At 45.4% G+C, this 17,428-nt stretch overlaps 1 protein-coding gene across 2 annotated transcripts in view; it reads right to left on the bottom strand.

The window, feature by feature from the left end:
- SGCG (sarcoglycan gamma) overlaps nucleotides 1–17,428 on the bottom strand; it is a 352,842-nt gene that overhangs the window by 174,469 nt on the left and 160,945 nt on the right. The window lies entirely within an intron of this gene.

The raw sequence follows: 17,428 nt of genomic DNA, 5'->3' as shown, positions 1-17,428 counted from the left end.
ACACATCCCACAACCAGCCCCCACATGAGCTCACCAAGGGGAGGTATGAGGAGTACTTCCCTCACACAATAATTGGCCTAGTAGTGGAAGCTACTGCGGCTGCATCCATCCCTCGACGGTGAATTGTGCAATTGCCCTGACGATTGGAGGCAGCGGAGTTGCGTTCCCTTGACAAACTGGTGACAGTGGGTGGACCTGTGTGATCTCCCCAATGTCTTCTGTGACAAAGTAGTAACAGTGGTAAATTCTGTGAGACCCCCCGGTGCCCTCTGTGACAACTGGTGGCAGCGGTTGAATTTGTGTAGTCCCTCCTCCCTCCTGCTGTTATCCGTGATGATACATATAAGAATAAAATTAACATTAATTTTGGACCAACTCTTTTATGAAGAATGCACTGGAGTAAGAGGTGCCAAAAATTAATTAAGAGGTGGAACCTCTAATGAATTTCGTTTTTCAGCGGATGTGCGCCACTGCCAAAAATATATCCCAGTCAGGGACTAGCATACATTTCTGTCCTAAATTACACCACTTTTGTGGCATCAAAATGATAAATTTGTAGAGTGTACTTTGGACCCTGCTACACTATTCTAGCTTCTGCCCCAGTACTGATTGCTTTCTCACATCCCTGGGTAATCGGGCGCCCCATGCGGCACTCTGTTGCTGACACTAGCACAATCCCCACAGTTCAGTGGATGAAATCACTTCTTTGGATTTGAGCTAGAACTAACTAATAACTTGTAACTAGAAGCACACATTACATCACTCGCATCTGTGTTGTGAGTTCTGTTTTTGGGCTCCCTCTGGTGGTTACTGATGGTACTGGGTGACTTGTCTTTCCTGGGTTTCTGGGTTCCACCTGTTCCATCAGCATATGGGAGTTTCCTATTTAACCTGGCTTTGCTGGCATTTCCTCGCCGGTTATCAATGTATCCAGTGTGTCTTGTTACCTCTGCTCCCTGCTCCTAGAACCTTCTGGACAAGCTAAGTTTGGATTTTCCTGTTTTGTGTTTTGCTTAATTTGGTTTTTAGTCCAGCCTGCAGATATGTGATTCTCTTCTGCTGGTTGCTCTAGTGGGCTGAAATTGCTTTTCATGTACCATGAGTTGGCACATGAGTTCAAGTAATTTCAGGATGGTTTTTTGAAGGGTTTTTCGCTGACCGCGCAGTTCACTTTTGTATCCTCTGCTATCTAGCTTTAGCGGGCCTCATTTTGCTGAAACTGTTTTCATACTACGTATGTGCTTTCCTCTCATTTCACCGTCATTATATGTGGGGGGCTGCTATTTGCTGTGGGGTATTTCTCTGGAGGCAAGAGAGGTCTGTGTTTCTTCTGATAGGGGAAGTTAGATCTTCGGCTGGAGCGAGACGTCTAGGATCATCGTAGGCACGTTCCCCGGCTACTTTTATTTGTGTGTTAGGTTTAGGGTCGCGGTCAGCTCAGGTTCCATCGCCCTAGAGCTTGTTTGTATCTGTGCTTGTCATTTTTGTGATCCCCTGCCATTGGGATCATGACAGTATAACCGGCCCACAAAGTGTTAATTGTATTGGCTGAAGTAGGAGGATAAGTAGTCTGAGGAAGTTTTTTTTTTTTCCCCTTTCCCTCAGAGTTTGCTGCCTAGCCTTATTGCAGCCTGGCTACTTCCTCCTCCTCTTAATCTTTGAATGGCTCTGATCTCAGCTGTTTATCATGGACATCCAGAGTTTGGCTTCCAGCCTGAATAATCTTGCCGCTAAGGTTCAAGATATACAGGATTTTGTTGTACATGCTCCTATGTCTGAACCTAGAATTCCTGTCCCAGAGTTTTTTTCTGGAGATAGATCTCGTTTTCTGAATTTTAGGAACAATTGCAAGTTGTTTCTTTCTTTGAAATCTCGCTCCTCTGGAGACCCTGCTCAGCAAGTCAAGATAATTATATCTTTCCTGCGGGGTGACCCTCAGGATTGGGCATTTGCATTGGCACCAGGGGACCCTGCGTTGCTTAATGCGGATGCGTTTTTTCTGGCATTGGGTTTGCTCTATGAGGAACCTAACCAAGAGATTCAGGCTGAAAAAGCTTTGTTGGCCCTCTCTCAGGGGCAAGATGAAGCAGAAATTTATTGTCAAAAATTTCGGAAGTGGTCGGTACTTACTCAGTGGAATGAGTGCGCTCTGGCTGCAAAGTTTAGAGATGGCCTTTCTGAGGCCATTAAAGATGTTATGGTGGGGTTCCCTGCGCCTGCTGGTCTGAATGAGTCTATGACTATGGCTATTCAGATTGATCGGCGTTTACGGGAGCGCAAACCTGTGCATCATTTGGCGGTGTCGTCTGAACCGTCACCTGAGATAATGCAATGTGATAGAATTCAGTCCAGAAGTGAACGGCAAAAGTATAGGCGGAAAAAAGGGTTGTGCTTTTATTGTGGTGATTCAGCTCATGTTATATCAGCATGCTCTAAACGCACAAAAAAGGTTGATAAGTCTGTTGCCATTAGTACTTTACAGTCTAAGTTCATTCTGTCTGTGACTCTGATTTGTTCATTATCATCCATTTCCGTCGATGCCTATGTGGATTCAGGCGCTGCCCTGAGTCTTATGGATTGGTCATTTGCCAATCGCTGTGGGTTTAGTCTGGAGCCTCTGGAAGTCCCTATTCCTCTGAAGGGAATTGACTCTACACCTTTGGCTATGAATAAACCTCAGTACTGGACACAAGTGACCATGCGTATGACTCCCGTTCATCAGGAGGTGATTCGCTTCCTGGTACTGTATAATTTGCATGATGTTCTAGTACTTGGTCTGCCATGGTTACAAACTCATAATCCAGTCTTTGACTGGAAATCAATGTCTGTGTTAAGCTGGGGTTGTCAGGGGGTTCATGATGATGCACCTCCGATTTCTATCGCTTCATCTACTCCTTCTGAGATTCCTGTGTTTTTGTCTGACTATCGGGATGTTTTTGAGGAGCCTAAGCTCAGTTCGCTTCCTCCTCACAGGGATTGCGATTGTGCTATAAATTTAATTCCAGGCAGTAAATTTCCTAAAGGTCGTTTGTTCAATCTGTCAGTGCCAGAGCATACTGCTATGCGGGATTATGTTAAGGAGTCCTTGGAAAAGGGACATATCCGTCCATCTTTGTCCCCTTTGGGAGCAGGTTTTTTTTTCGTGGCCAAAAAAGATGGTTCCTTGAGGCCTTGTATAGATTATCGTCTTTTGAATAAGATTACCGTAAAATATCAGTATCCTTTGCCATTGTTGACTGATTTGTTTGCTCGCATTAAGGGGGCTAAATGGTTCACTAAGATTGATCTTCGGGGTGCGTATAATCTTATACGAATAAAGCAAGGTGATGAGTGGAAAACCGCATTTAATACGCCTGAGGGCCATTTTGAGTATTTGGTAATGCCTTTTGGACTTTCTAATGCTCCTTCAGTCTTCCAGTCCTTTATGCACGATATTTTCCGTGAATATCTGGATAAATTTATGATTGTGTATTTGGATGATATTTTGGTTTTTTCTGATGACTGGGAGTCTCATGTTCAGCAGGTCAGGAAGGTGTTTCAGGTCCTGCGGGCCAATTCCTTGTTTGTAAAGGGCTCAAAGTGTCTCTTTGGAGTCCAGAAGATTTCTTTCTTGGGGTATATTTTTTCCCCTTCTACTATTGAGATGGATCCCGTCAAGGTTCAGGCTATTTGTGACTGGACGCAGCCTACATCTCTTAAGAGTCTACAGAAGTTCTTGGGCTTTGCTAATTTCTATCGTCGTTTTATAACTAATTTTTCTAGTGTTGTTAAGCCTTTGACGGATTTGACTAAGAAGGGTGCTGATGTTGCTAATTGGTCTCCTGCGGCTGTGGAGGCCTTTCAGGAACTTAAGCGCCGGTTTTCTTCTGCTCCTGTGTTGCGTCAGCCAGATGTTTCGCTCCCTTTTCAGGTTGAGGTTGATGCTTCCGAGATGGGAGCGGGGGCAGTTTTGTCACAGAGAAGCTCCGATGGCTCAGTGATGAAGCCATGCGCGTTTTTTTCTAGAAAGTTTTCGCCGGCTGAGCGGAATTATGATGTTGGTAATCGGGAACTTTTGGCCATGAAGTGGGCATTTGAGGAGTGGCGTCATTGGCTAGAGGGTGCTAGACATCGTGTGGTGGTCTTGACTGATCACAAAAATTTGATTTACCTTGAGTCTGCCAGGCGTCTGAATCCTAGACAGGCTCGTTGGTCACTGTTTTTCTCTCGTTTCAATTTTGTGGTTTCATACCTGCCAGGTTCAAAGAATGTGAAGGCGGATGCTCTTTCTAGGAGTTTTGTGCCTGACTCCCTTGGAAATTCTGAGCCCTCTGGTATCCTTAGGGATGGGGTGATTTTGTCTGCTGTCTCCCCAGACTTGCGACGTGCTTTGCAGGAGTTTCAGGCGGGTAAACCTGATCGTTGTCCGCCTGAGAGACTGTTTGTTCCGGATAATTGGACCAGTAGAGTCATCTCCGAGGTCCATTCTTCTGCGTTGGCAGGTCATCCTGGAATATTTGGTACTAGAGACTTGGTGGCCAGGTCTTTTTGGTGGCCTTCCTTGTCGAGGGATGTGCGTTCTTTTGTGCAGTCTTGTGAGGTTTGCGCTCGGGCTAAGCCTTGCTGTTCTCGGGCCAGTGGATTGTTGTCACCTTTGCCTATCCCGAAGAGGCCTTGGACGCACATTTCCATGGACTTTATTTCGGATCTCCCTGTCTCTCAAAAAATGTCCGTCATCTGGGTTGTGTGTGATCGCTTTTCTAAAATGGTTCATCTGGTACCCTTGCCTAAGTTGCCTTCCTCCTCTGAGTTGGTCCCTCTGTTTTTTCAGAATGTGGTTCGTTTGCATGGGATTCCTGAGAATATCGTTTCTGACAGGGGATCCCAGTTTGTGTCTAGATTTTGGCGGACGTTCTGTGCTAAGATGGGCATTGATTTGTCCTTTTCGTCTGCATTCCATCCTCAGACGAATGGCCAGACTGAACGAACTAATCAGACCTTGGAAACTTATTTAAGGTGTTTTGTTTCTGCTGATCAGGATGACTGGGTTACCTTTTTGCCGCTGGCCGAGTTTGCCCTTAATAATCGGGCTAGTTCTGCTACCTTGGTTTCTCCTTTCTTTTGTAATTCGGGGTTTCATCCTCGTTTTTCCTCTGGTCAGGTGGAACCTTCTGATTGTCCTGGAGTGGACATGGTGGTGGATAGGTTGCATCGGATTTGGAGTCATGTGGTGGACAATTTGAAGTTGTCCCAGGAGAAGGCTCAGCAGTTTGCTAATCGCCGTCGCCGCGTGGGTCCTCGACTTCTTGTTGGTGACTTGGTGTGGTTGTCTTCTCGTTTTGTTCCTATGAAGGTCTCTTCTCCTAAGTTCAAGCCTCGGTTCATCGGTCCCTATAGGATCTTGGAAATTCTTAACCCTGTGTCGTTTCGTTTGGATCTCCCGGCATCGTTTGCTATTCATAATGTGTTCCATCGGTCGTTGTTGCGGAAGTATGAGGTACCTGTTGTTCCTTCGCTTGAGCCTCCTGCTCCTGTGCTGGTGGAGGGAGAATTGGAGTATGTTGTGGAGAAGATCTTGGATTCTCGTGTTTCCAGACGGAAACTCCAGTATTTGGTCAAGTGGAAGGGTTATGGTCAGGAGGATAATTCTTGGGTGGTTGCCTCGGATGTTCATGCTGATGATTTGGTTCGCGCTTTTCATAGGGCTCATCCTGGTCGCCCTGGTGGTTCTCGTGAGGGTTCGGTGACCCCTCCTCAAGGGGGGGGTACTGTTGTGAGTTCTGTTTTTGGGCTCCCTCTGGTGGTTACTGATGGTACTGGGTGACTTGTCTTTCCTGGGTTTCTGGGTTCCACCTGTTCCATCAGCATATGGGAGTTTCCTATTTAACCTGGCTTTGCTGGCATTTCCTCGCCGGTTATCAATGTATCCAGTGTGTCTTGTTACCTCTGCTCCCTGCTCCTAGAACCTTCTGGACAAGCTAAGTTTGGATTTTCCTGTTTTGTGTTTTCCTTAATTTGGTTTTTAGTCCAGCCTGCAGATATGTGATTCTCTGCTGCTGGTTGCTCTAGTGGGCTGAAATTGCTTTTCATGTACCATGAGTTGGTACATGAGTTCAAGTAATTTCAGGATGGTTTTTTGAAGGGTTTTTCGCTGACCGCGCAGTTCACTTTTGTATCCTCTGCTATCTAGCTTTAGCGGGCCTCATTTTGCTGAAACTGTTTTCATACTACGTATGTGCTTTCCTCTCATTTCACCGTCATTATATGTGGGGGGCTGCTATTTGCTGTGGGGTATTTCTCTGGAGGCAAGAGAGGTCTGTGTTTCTTCTGATAGGGGAAGTTAGATCTTCGGCTGGAGCGAGACGTCTAGGATCATCGTAGGCACGTTCCCCGGCTACTTTTATTTGTGTGTTAGGTTTAGGGTCGCGGTCAGCTCAGGTTCCATCGCCCTAGAGCTTGTTTGTATCTGTGCTTGTCATTTTTGTGATCCCCTGCCATTGGGATCATGACACATCTGCTTTCCACCCTATGATACATTCACGCATCCATGTGAAGTGTCGGTGTGCTGTCAGATTATTTATCAGCATTAAGCAGACTCAATCAATCAGATCAGAATAGGACCTGTTCTGAATCTCACAGACCTCACACTTGGATCCGTAACTCTATAGGTCCATGCACTGGCAGACAAAGACAGAAAAGGGCCCCTGTGCAAGAACAACATATGGGCCCTTTGCAGCCCACGAGCTTTGGAAGTAGAATTTGTCTCCCTTACCTCTTGGGCAACACAGGTTGCACCAATGATATGTCTGTGCAGGGAGGAGAGCCAGGCTAACGGTCCCTCTTGCTTGTTTGGCTGGAACTGTCGGGGCTGTCACCATTATTCTGGGGGGGTGGGAAGAGATTTCTGACCAGAGCAGTTCAGGACACCTAACTGATGGGGGCAGGTCTGAGTTAAAGAGCGGTGGGCGCGGGAAGACGGGACTTTTGGCGGGGAACCAGAGTGTGAACACTGAGACGGCTGACTCCCTCTCGACAGACCCAAGCCAGCTATCCGTGCCTTCAAACCCGGTTAGCAAGTCCAACCCGACTGACAACACACAGCTCAGAGAGAGCTCTGCACTGTATCATGACCGGTACAGAGAGCATAGCATTGTTCCACTTACCACTACGGAGGCACCGCTCAGCGATATCCCTGCGGTGCCAACTGAGAACCAGCCTGCTCCTGAGGCTGTGACCGCTGGACTGTGTACTTCTTCTGCGGCCTTGTTTACTGAACTGTTTGCTATTTCTGCTGTGCCGTGGACCTACACCTCTACAACATCTTTTGCCCGTATCAGGAGACCACGTGCTGAAGGACCCGGAGGATTCATCACCATGAGGAGACAGTGCATCACTTTTCTGCGGGACCAGATTGGAGACATCTCGCAACGCCTGCGGCGCCGAGGGATCTTCCAACCACCTTCCATCAAGGCCCAGAGACTGATAAGTTAAACTTTTGTTACCTTTATTCTTGTAAATGCTTGACTTACTATTGTTCTATATAAAAATACCTGATAACCCTGGCTCTGTCTCCTGGGTGTCACTGCATCCTATGCACCTGCTAGCATGGTCCATGTGCCATTTGATAAAAAGTCATTTCACACAGATGTGTGTATGTAGCGATACTATGCGCTGCCCTAACTTACCATTCTCCCCATACTTCGTCAGTACACAAATTGCTCTCGGGCTCCCACATATGACAAGCACTTCCCACTTGTCCGTCACTCATCACACTCTTTCTTTTCATACACCCATCACTTGTCACCCCATATGAACAGAGTGAGCACATGGCACGGTCTGTACAAAAGTAGGTTTATTTCTACAACTTGCAAAAGAATAATATTACGCAAACTCTAAATCGGACATACCGTATTTTGCAGTTTATAAGATGTAACGGATTATAAGTCGCACCCCAAATTTTGAGGAGAAAAATAGGAAAAAACTGTAATCAAATCGTAGTGCTTCTTACAATCCAGGCGTCTTATTGCTTACCGGGGGTGGTGGCTGTCATATGCTGCCGACACAGGGCTACCGCTCACCACCGTACCACCACCGCTGGCCACCGCACACCGCAGGACCACGGCACCACCACCGCAAAACCCCCAGCACCGGGCCCGCAGCATTGACCTCTCAGTAAGAACAGTGTTCGGTTTATAAGACTTTCCCCCTAATTTTGGGGATCATAAAAGTGCGTTTTATAATCTGAAAAATACGGTAATTAGCAAATCTGGCTAAGAAATCTATAAATACAGAGTCAATAACCTAATGGATCAGATTACATTTTTGGAGCAATTTGGGACATGTAGTAGAATATTAAGCCACATCCTTGTTACCTTTATATCATGCTCATTTCCTCTGACGCACGCCCCTTTGTTGAATGAGTGCAGAAATTACTTCCACAGTGTTTGCGGTAACAATGTATAACTAGACCGGGATCATGCACCATGTACAAAGTGACGTCACGAACCTGGAATATCAGCCATAGTCGTGCCTGAGTACATCGGCCTCCTGACATAGAAGATAAGAAGTGGCGCTCAGTACTAGATGATCCGACAATACATGTGAACTAGGCGTTATCTAAACCTGCAGTAAAATCCAATCCAGATTTAATACACAAATAAATAAGCGACGAGATGAAATGTTTGAGGATTTGTGCAGTCAGTTTGGAACATAGTGTAATATGCAGGTGTTTAGCCGTGTGGAGAGAAATTCCCGTGCAGTCGGTTGCGTTGACAGATGAATGATTGATCTATTTCATTTTATTTTCATTGCCAGGAGTAGAATGCCAAATTACAATAACAAGGCATCACAGAAACAAATAGGTGGAAGTTACAACTACAGGAGTCAGACAATGCTGGGAATATATACATATTGTCTCCGACCTCATTACCCTGTAGACTGTAAGCCCACAAGGGCAGGGTCCTCTCCCATCTGTACCAGACTCGGCTGCACACGGAGGTAGACAAAGAAAGATTGTCGCTTTAAGACTCTCACAGGCTTAAGGTACCGTTACACTAAACGATTTACCAATGATCACGACCAGCGATACGACCTGGCCGTGATCGTTGGTAAGTCATAGTGTGGTCGCTGGGGAGCTGTCACACAGACAGCTCTCTCCAGCGACCAACGATCAGGGGAAAGAATTTGGCATTGTTGAAACTGTCTTCAACGATGCCGAAGTCCCCGGGTAACCAGGGTAAATATCGGGTTACTAAGCGCAGGGCCACGCTTAGTAACCCGATATTTACCCTGGTTACCATTGTAAAAGTAAAAAAAAAAACCAGTACATACTCACATTCCGATGTCTGTCACGTCCCCCGGCGTCAGCTTCCCGCATTGACTGTGTCAGCGCCGGCCGGACGTAAAGCAGAGCAAAGTGGTGACGTCACCGCTGTCCTCCGCTTTACGGCCGACGCAGACACAGTCAGTGCGGGAAGCTGACGCCGGGGGACGTGACAGACATCGGAATGTGAGTATGTACTGTTTTTTTTTGTTTTACTTTTACAATGGTAACCAGGGTAAATATCGGGTTACTAAGCTCGGCCCTGGGCTTAGTAACCCGATATTTACCCTGGTTACCAGTGAGCACTTCACTGGATCGGCGTTACACACGCCGATTCAGCGATGACAGCGGGTGATCAGCGACCAAAAAAAGGTCCTGATCATTCCCAGCGACCAACGATCTCCCAGCAGGGGCCTGATCGTTGGTCGCTGTCACGCATAACGATTTTGTTAACGGGATCGTTGCTACGTCACAAAAAGCAATGATATCGTTAACGAAATCGTTATGTGTGAAGGTACCTTTATTAGTAGTGCTACATAAGACAGTGCAGAGTTAGGAAAAATAAACAAGACCTGTCTGGCCTAAGGAATAACAAAACATAACATACAGCACAGATCCGCCCGTTCAGGAAAAATCAACATCCACTGGTTTAGCTTCCTTGTCAGGACATATAGCACTGGAGTTCCACTCTCTAGGCCTAGCGAATGCTGAATGCCTCAGAGGGCCAACCCGTGGTGTGGAGATACGGCGGTAAACCCCCTACTCGCTCTATGGTTGTTCACAAAAACACAGCCCTTAAAATGGCTGATTAACCCCTCTCAACACAAAGTGTGGTGGAGTAAACATCTGTAGCTAATAGTCTTAGTGAAACTCAGGTGCTGTCCTGTTGAAAAATTTCTCCTGGGAAACATTGGAGAAATCAATGAACCACTGGTTCCACAACCAAATAAATATAACAAGGTGAAAAAAGTGCTAAATATGACTCTTGACTCAGTTGAGGCCGAAAATAAGCCTCGTATACAAAAACACGGCAACAGAAACAACAACAAAAAATCTGATACAAAACTTAATTTTTTACGTTTTTTTTTCTCTGTCATCCATAGAGAACCCAACAAGACAAATGCCATTACATTAGATGCCAAATCATATTTCTACTATTTCCCAGGAAACCCTGCTTCATAACGCAGTGCCGTATAGCAGCACTATACATAGTATAGAGCTATAAGGACTCAGTGTTCACAGCTTTACGTTGTGTAAGGTGTCGGACATTGACCTGTTTTTTTTTGGCTTCTCGCGACTGCCCCACTCTGGAACCCTACACTACGGAAGCTGGCAGAAATGTGCTTTCCTCCTTCACAGACTTCTTAATCATGAATCTAAAAATGAACAATTAGCAGACACACCTAAGCAGAGATGCGAATGAACTTAAATTGAATCATGGAACATTAGCAGGCCGATATCCATAATAATTAACATCAATTGAAAAAAGATTAATTACAACATTAGGTTCTAGAACTTATTATAATAGCTTCAGCAAAAACCTTTAGCGATGTGATTAACTGTGTAACCAGCAACGAAGAGAAATACAAATTAAAACATTAACTAAACAGTAAAAAAACCCTGGCAAATGTGGGATGAAAACAATTACGTTGCGGCTCACAATTAAAATAAATGAATTTGGAGATGTCATAAAATAGACGAACGCTTATATTTTACTGGGTTTGAAGATCATAAATACTTAAAATAAAAATTTTAGTAATATAAAAATGACATTTTACAAGTTTGATAATAGCAATTTTTAGACTGTAGATCATTTTTTTCTACTCTTTGCCAAAAGGCCAAGTCATAAAATGACTTAAAGGGCCTTTTCTCTATTTGTTCTCACATTATTAATGGTAGGTGAATTATAGGGCCAAAAAGCCCTAATTCCAGCGCTGGTTCACCTCTTAGCTACTTGCTGTAGTTTTTATAAAAGTACTTTTTTATCTGCTGCAGCTCTGCTATTCTTCTCAGTCCTGAGTTTTGTCTAAACTGCCTGCACCATGGATTGATGGCTTTCTTCAAAGTGTAGTCATAAAGCTATTGATCAATATTGGGCTGAGATGGCCAGAGCTCATGAATATAGAGGACTGCATAACAGGAGCTTGTCATTGAGAAGACTAGAAGAGATGCAGCAGATAAAAAATGGAATTCTAAAACTTACAGTCAAAAGCCCAGTAATTGACCAAGTCCTGGAATAATGGTCCCTGCCTCATTTTATACTGCTCTGTCACTAAGCCGGCTATTCCGGTTCAATAGCTGTCATCTGATTACTCACTTAGCTGACAGCTATTCATCGAGACATCTTCATTCTCATTCACATTCAGCTCAGCCCAGTGTGCATGTGTTCTCAATGGGCAAAGGGGAATAGGTCACTGCCAGACTCCTCTGTTGAGGTCTCCTAACTCCGTAAGTGATTTCATTTCATTAAGATCTGCCACCACTTAATGATCAAATGGGGGGGGTCTGACTAATTTTGAGAATAAAGGGGTTGTAGTACTGATTCAGAACTTTATCCCCTCTGTTATGTTTGCTAATGACAGGTGTTATGAAGGCAATCCAGAAACACAGTGTGCTTAGCGATCAGAGCGCACACAGTGATCTGACAAATACCCAAAAATACAAGAACGAGCTCTGAGACGTGGAAACTCTGTAGACTGCACACCTGATCCTTTCCTAAACACAACTAAAAGCGGCTGTGGATTGCGCCTAACAACTACCTAGGCAACTCGGCACAGCCTAAGAAACTAGCTAGCCTGAAGATAGAAAAATAGGCCTGACTTGCCCCAGAGAAATTCCCCAAAGGAAAAGGCAGCCCCCCACATATAATGACTGTGAGTAAGATGAAAAGACAAAACGTAGGGATGAAATAGATTCAGCAAAGTGGGGCCCGATATTCTAGGACAGAGCGAGGACAGTAAAGCGAACTTTGCAGTCTACAAAAAACCCTAAAGCAAAACCACGCAAAGGGGGCAAAAAAAACCCCACCGTGCCGAACTAACGGCACGGCGGTACACCCTTTGCGTCTCAGAGCTTCCAGCAAAACAAAAGACAAGCTGGACAGAAAAAAAGCAACAAAAAAGCAAAAAGCACTTAGTATACAGAGCAGCAGGTCACATGAACAATCAGGAGAAGCTCAGATCCAACACTGAAACATTGACAAGGAGCAAGGATAGCAGCATCAGGCGGAGTTAAGTAATGAAGCAGTTAACGAGCTCACCAGAACACCTGAGGGAGGAAGCTCAGAAGCTGCAGTACCACTTGTGACCACAGGAGTGAATTCAGCCAAAGAATTCACAACAGTACCCCCCCCTTGAGGAGGGGTCACCGAACCCTCACCAGAGCCCCCAGGCCGACCAGGATGAGCCGCATGAAAGGCACGAACAAGATCGGAAGCATGAACATCAGAGGCAAAAACCCAGGAATTATCTTCCTGAGCATAACCCTTCCATTTAACCAGATACTGGAGTTTCCGTCTAGAAACACGAGAATCCAAAATCTTCTCCACAATATACTCCAATTCCCCCTCCACCAAAACCGGGGCAGGAGGCTCAACAGATGGAACCATAGGTGCCACGTATCTCCGCAACAACGACCTATGGAATACATTATGTATGGAAAAGGAGTCTGGGAGGGTCAAACGAAAAGACACAGGATTGAGAACCTCAGAAATCCTATACGGACCAATAAAACGAGGTTTAAATTTAGGAGAGGAAACCTTCATAGGAATATGACGAGAAGATAACCAAACCAGATCCCCAACACGAAGTCGGGGACCCACACGGCGTCTGCGATTAGCGAAAAGTTGAGCTTTCTCCTGGGACAAGATCAAATTGGCCACTACCTGAGTCCAGATCTGCTGCAACCTATCCACCACAGAATCCACACCAGGACAGTCCGAAGACTCAACCTGTCCTGAAGAGAAACGAGGATGGAACCCAGAATTGCAAAAAAATGGAGAAACCAAGGTAGCCGAGCTGGCCCGATTATTAAGGGCGAACTCAGCCAACGGCAAAAAGGACACCCAATCATCCTGATCTGCAGAAACAAAACATCTCAGATATGTTTCCAAGGTCTGATTGGTTCGTTCGGTCTGGCCATTAGTCTGAGGATGGAAAGCCGAGGAAAAGGATAGGTCAATGCCCATCCTACCACAAAAGGCTCGCCAAAACCTTGAAACAAACTGGGAACCTCTGTCAGAAACAATATTCTCAGGAATGCCATGCAACCGAACCACATGCTGAAAGAACAAAGGTACCAAATCAGAGGAGGAAGGCAATTTAGCCAAGGGCACCAGATGGACCATTTTAGAAAAGCGATCACAGACCACCCAAATGACTGACATCTTTTGAGAAACGGGAAGGTCAGAAATGAAATCCATCGAAATATGTGTCCAAGGCCTCTTTGGGACCGGCAAGGGCAAAAGCAACCCACTGGCACGAGAACAGCAGGGCTTAGCCCTAGCACAAATCCCACAGGACTGCACAAAAGTACGTACATCCCGTGACAGAGATGGCCACCAGAAGGATCTAGCCACTAACTCTCTGGTACCAAAGATTCCAGGATGACCAGCCAACACCGAACAATGAAGTTCAGAGATAAGTTTATTAGTCCACCTATCAGGGACGAACAGTTTCTCTGCTGGACAACGATCAGGTTTATTCGCCTGAAATTTTTGCAGCACCCGCCGCAAATCAGGGGAGATGGCAGACACAATGACTCCTTCCTTGAGGATACCCGCTGGCTCAGATAAACCCGGAGAGTCGGGCACAAAACTCCTAGACAGAGCATCCGCCTTCACATTTTTAGAGCCCGGAAGGTACGAAATCACAAAGTCGAAGCGGGCAAAAAATAACGACCAACGGGCCTGTCTAGGATTCAAGCGCTTGGCAGACTCGAGATAAGTCAAGTTCTTATGATCAGTCAATACCACCACGCGATGTTTAGCTCCTTCAAGCCAATGACGCCACTCCTCGAATGCCCACTTCATGGCCAGCAACTCTCGATTGCCCACATCATAATTACGCTCAGCGGGCGAAAACTTCCTGGAAAAGAAAGCACATGGTTTCATCACTGAGCAATCAGAACCTCTCTGTGACAAAACCGCCCCTGCTCCAATCTCAGAAGCATCAACCTCGACCTGGAACGGAAGAGAAACATCTGGCTGACACAACACAGGGGCAGAACAAAAACGACGCTTCAACTCCTGAAAAGCTTCCACAGCAGCAGAAGACCAATTAACCAAATCAGCACCCTTCTTGGTCAAATCGGTCAATGGTTTGGCAATGCTAGAAAAATTACAGATGAAGCGACGATAAAAATTAGCAAAGCCCAGGAACTTTTACAGACTTTTCAGAGATGTCGGCTGAATCCAATCCTGGATGGCTTGGACCTTAACTGGATCCATCTCGATAGTAGAAGGGGTAAAGATGAACCCCAAAAATGAAACTTTCTGCACACCGAAGAGACACTTTGATCCCTTCACAAACAAAGAGTTAGCACGCAGGACCTGAAAAACCATTCTGACCTGCTTCACATGAGACTCCCAATCATCTGAGAAGATCAAAATGTCATCCAAGTAAACAATCAGGAATTTATCCAGATACTCACGGAAGATGTCATGCATAAAAGACTGAAACACAGATGGAGCATTGGCAAGTCCGAACGGCATCACTAGATACTCAAAATGACCCTCGGGCGTATTGAATGCAGTTTTCCATTCATCTCCTTGCCTGATTCTCACCAGATTATACGCACCACGAAGATCTATCTTAGTGAACCAACTAGCCCCCTTAATCCGAGCAAACAAGTCAGATAACAATGGCAAGGGATACTGAAATTTAACAGTGATCTTATTAAGAAGGCGGTAATCAATACACGGTCTCAGCGAACCATCCTTCTTGGCTACAAAGAAGAACCCTGCTCCCAGTGGTGATGACGATGGGCGAATATGTCCCTTCTCCAGGGATTCCTTCACATAACTGCGCATAGCGGCGTGTTCGGGCACGGATAAATTAAATAATCGACCTTTAGGGAATTTACTACCAGGAATCAAATTGATAGCACAATCACAATCCCTATGCGGAGGTAGAGCATCGGACTTGGGCTCTTCAAATACATCCTGATAATCAGACAAGAACTCTGGGACCTCAGAAGGGGTGGATGACGAAATCGACAAAAATGGAACATCACCATGTACCCCCTGACAACCCCAGCTGGATACCGACATGGAATTCCAATCCAATACTGGATTATGGGTTTGTAGCCATGGCAACCCCAACACGACCACATCATGCAGATTATACAACACCAGAAAGCGAATAACTTCCTGATGTGCAGGAGCCATGCACATGGTCAGCTGGGCCCAGTATTGAGGTTTATTCTTGGCCAAAGGTGTAGCATCAATTCCTCTCAATGGAATAGGACACCGCAAAGGCTCCAAGAAAAACCCACAACGTTTAGCATAATCCAAATCCATCAGATTCAGGGCAGCGCCCGAATCCACAAACGCCATGACAGAAAACGACGACAAAGAGCATATCAAGGTAATGGACAGAAGGAATTTGGACTGTACAGTACCAATGACGGCAGACTTAGCGGACCACTTAGTGCGCTTAGGACAATCAGAAATAGCATGAGTGGAATCACCACAGTAGAAACACAGACCATTCAGACGTCTGTATTCCTGCCGTTCAACTCTAGTCATAGTCCTATCGCACTGCATAGGCTCAGGTTTAACCTCAGGCAGTACCGCCAAATGGTGCACAGATTTACGCTCGCGCAAGCGTCGACCGATCTGAATGGCCAAAGACAAAGACTCATTCAAACCAGCAGGCATAGGAAATCCCACCATGACATCCTTAAGAGCCTCAGAGAGACCCTTTCTGAACAAAGCTGCCAGCGCAGATTCATTCCACTGAGTGAGTACTGACCATTTCCTAAATTTCTGACAATATACTTCTATATCATCCTGACCCTGGCACAAAGCCAGCAAATTTTTCTCAGCCTGATCCACTGAATTAGGCTCATCGTACAGCAATCCGAGCGCCAGGAAAAACGCATCGACACTACTCAATGCAGGGTCTCCTGGCGCAAGAGAAAATGCCCAGTCTTGAGGGTCGCCGCGCAAAAAAGAAATAATAATCAAAACCTGTTGAATAGGATTACCAGAAGAATGAGGTTTCAAGGCCAGAAATAGCTTACAATTATTTTTGAAACTTAGAAACTTAGTTCTATCTCCAAAAAACAAATCAGGAATAGGAATTCTTGGTTCTAACATAGATTTCTGATCAATAGTATCTTGAATTTTTTGTACATTTATAACGAGATTATCCATTGAAGAGCACAGACCCTGAATATCCATGTCCACACCTGTGTCCAGAATCACCCAAATGTCTAGGGGAAAAAAAAAAAGTGAACACAGAGCAGAAAAAAAAAAAAAATGATGTCAGAACTTTTTCTTTCCCTCTATTGAGAATCATTAGTTTGGCTCCTTGTACTGTTATGTTTGCTAATGACAGGTGTTATGAAGGCAATCCAGAAACACAGTGTGCTTAGCGATCAGAGCGCACACAGTGATCTGACAAATACCCAAAAATACAAGAACGAGCTCTGAGACGTGGAAACTCTGTAGACTGCACACCTGATCCTTTCCTAAACACAACTAAAAGCGGCTGTGGATTGCGCCTAACAACTACCTAGGCAACTCGGCACAGCCTAAGAAACTAGCTAGCCTGAAGATAGAAAAATAGGCCTGACTTGCCCCAGAGAAATTCCCCAAAGGAAAAGGCAGCCCCCCACATATAATGACTGTGAGTAAGATGAAAAGACAAAACGTAGGGATGAAATAGATTCAGCAAAGTGGGGCCCGATATTCTAGGACAGAGCGAGGACAGTAAAGCGAACTTTGCAGTCTACAAAAAACCCTAAAGCAAAACCACGCAAAGGGGGCAAAAAAAAACCCACCGTGCCGAACTAACGGCACGGCGGTACACCCTTTGCGTCTCAGAGCTTCCAGCAAAACAAAAGACAAGCTGGACAGAAAAAAAGCAACAAAAAAGCAAAAAGCACTTAGTATACAGAGCAGCA

The sequence above is a fragment of the Ranitomeya imitator genome, chromosome 3, assembly GCF_032444005.1.
Source record: "Ranitomeya imitator isolate aRanImi1 chromosome 3, aRanImi1.pri, whole genome shotgun sequence".
Classification (NCBI taxonomy): domain Eukaryota; kingdom Metazoa; phylum Chordata; class Amphibia; order Anura; family Dendrobatidae; genus Ranitomeya; species Ranitomeya imitator.
Note: the sequence above shows the minus strand (reverse complement) of the source record. Positions and strands in the feature narration are given on the sequence as shown.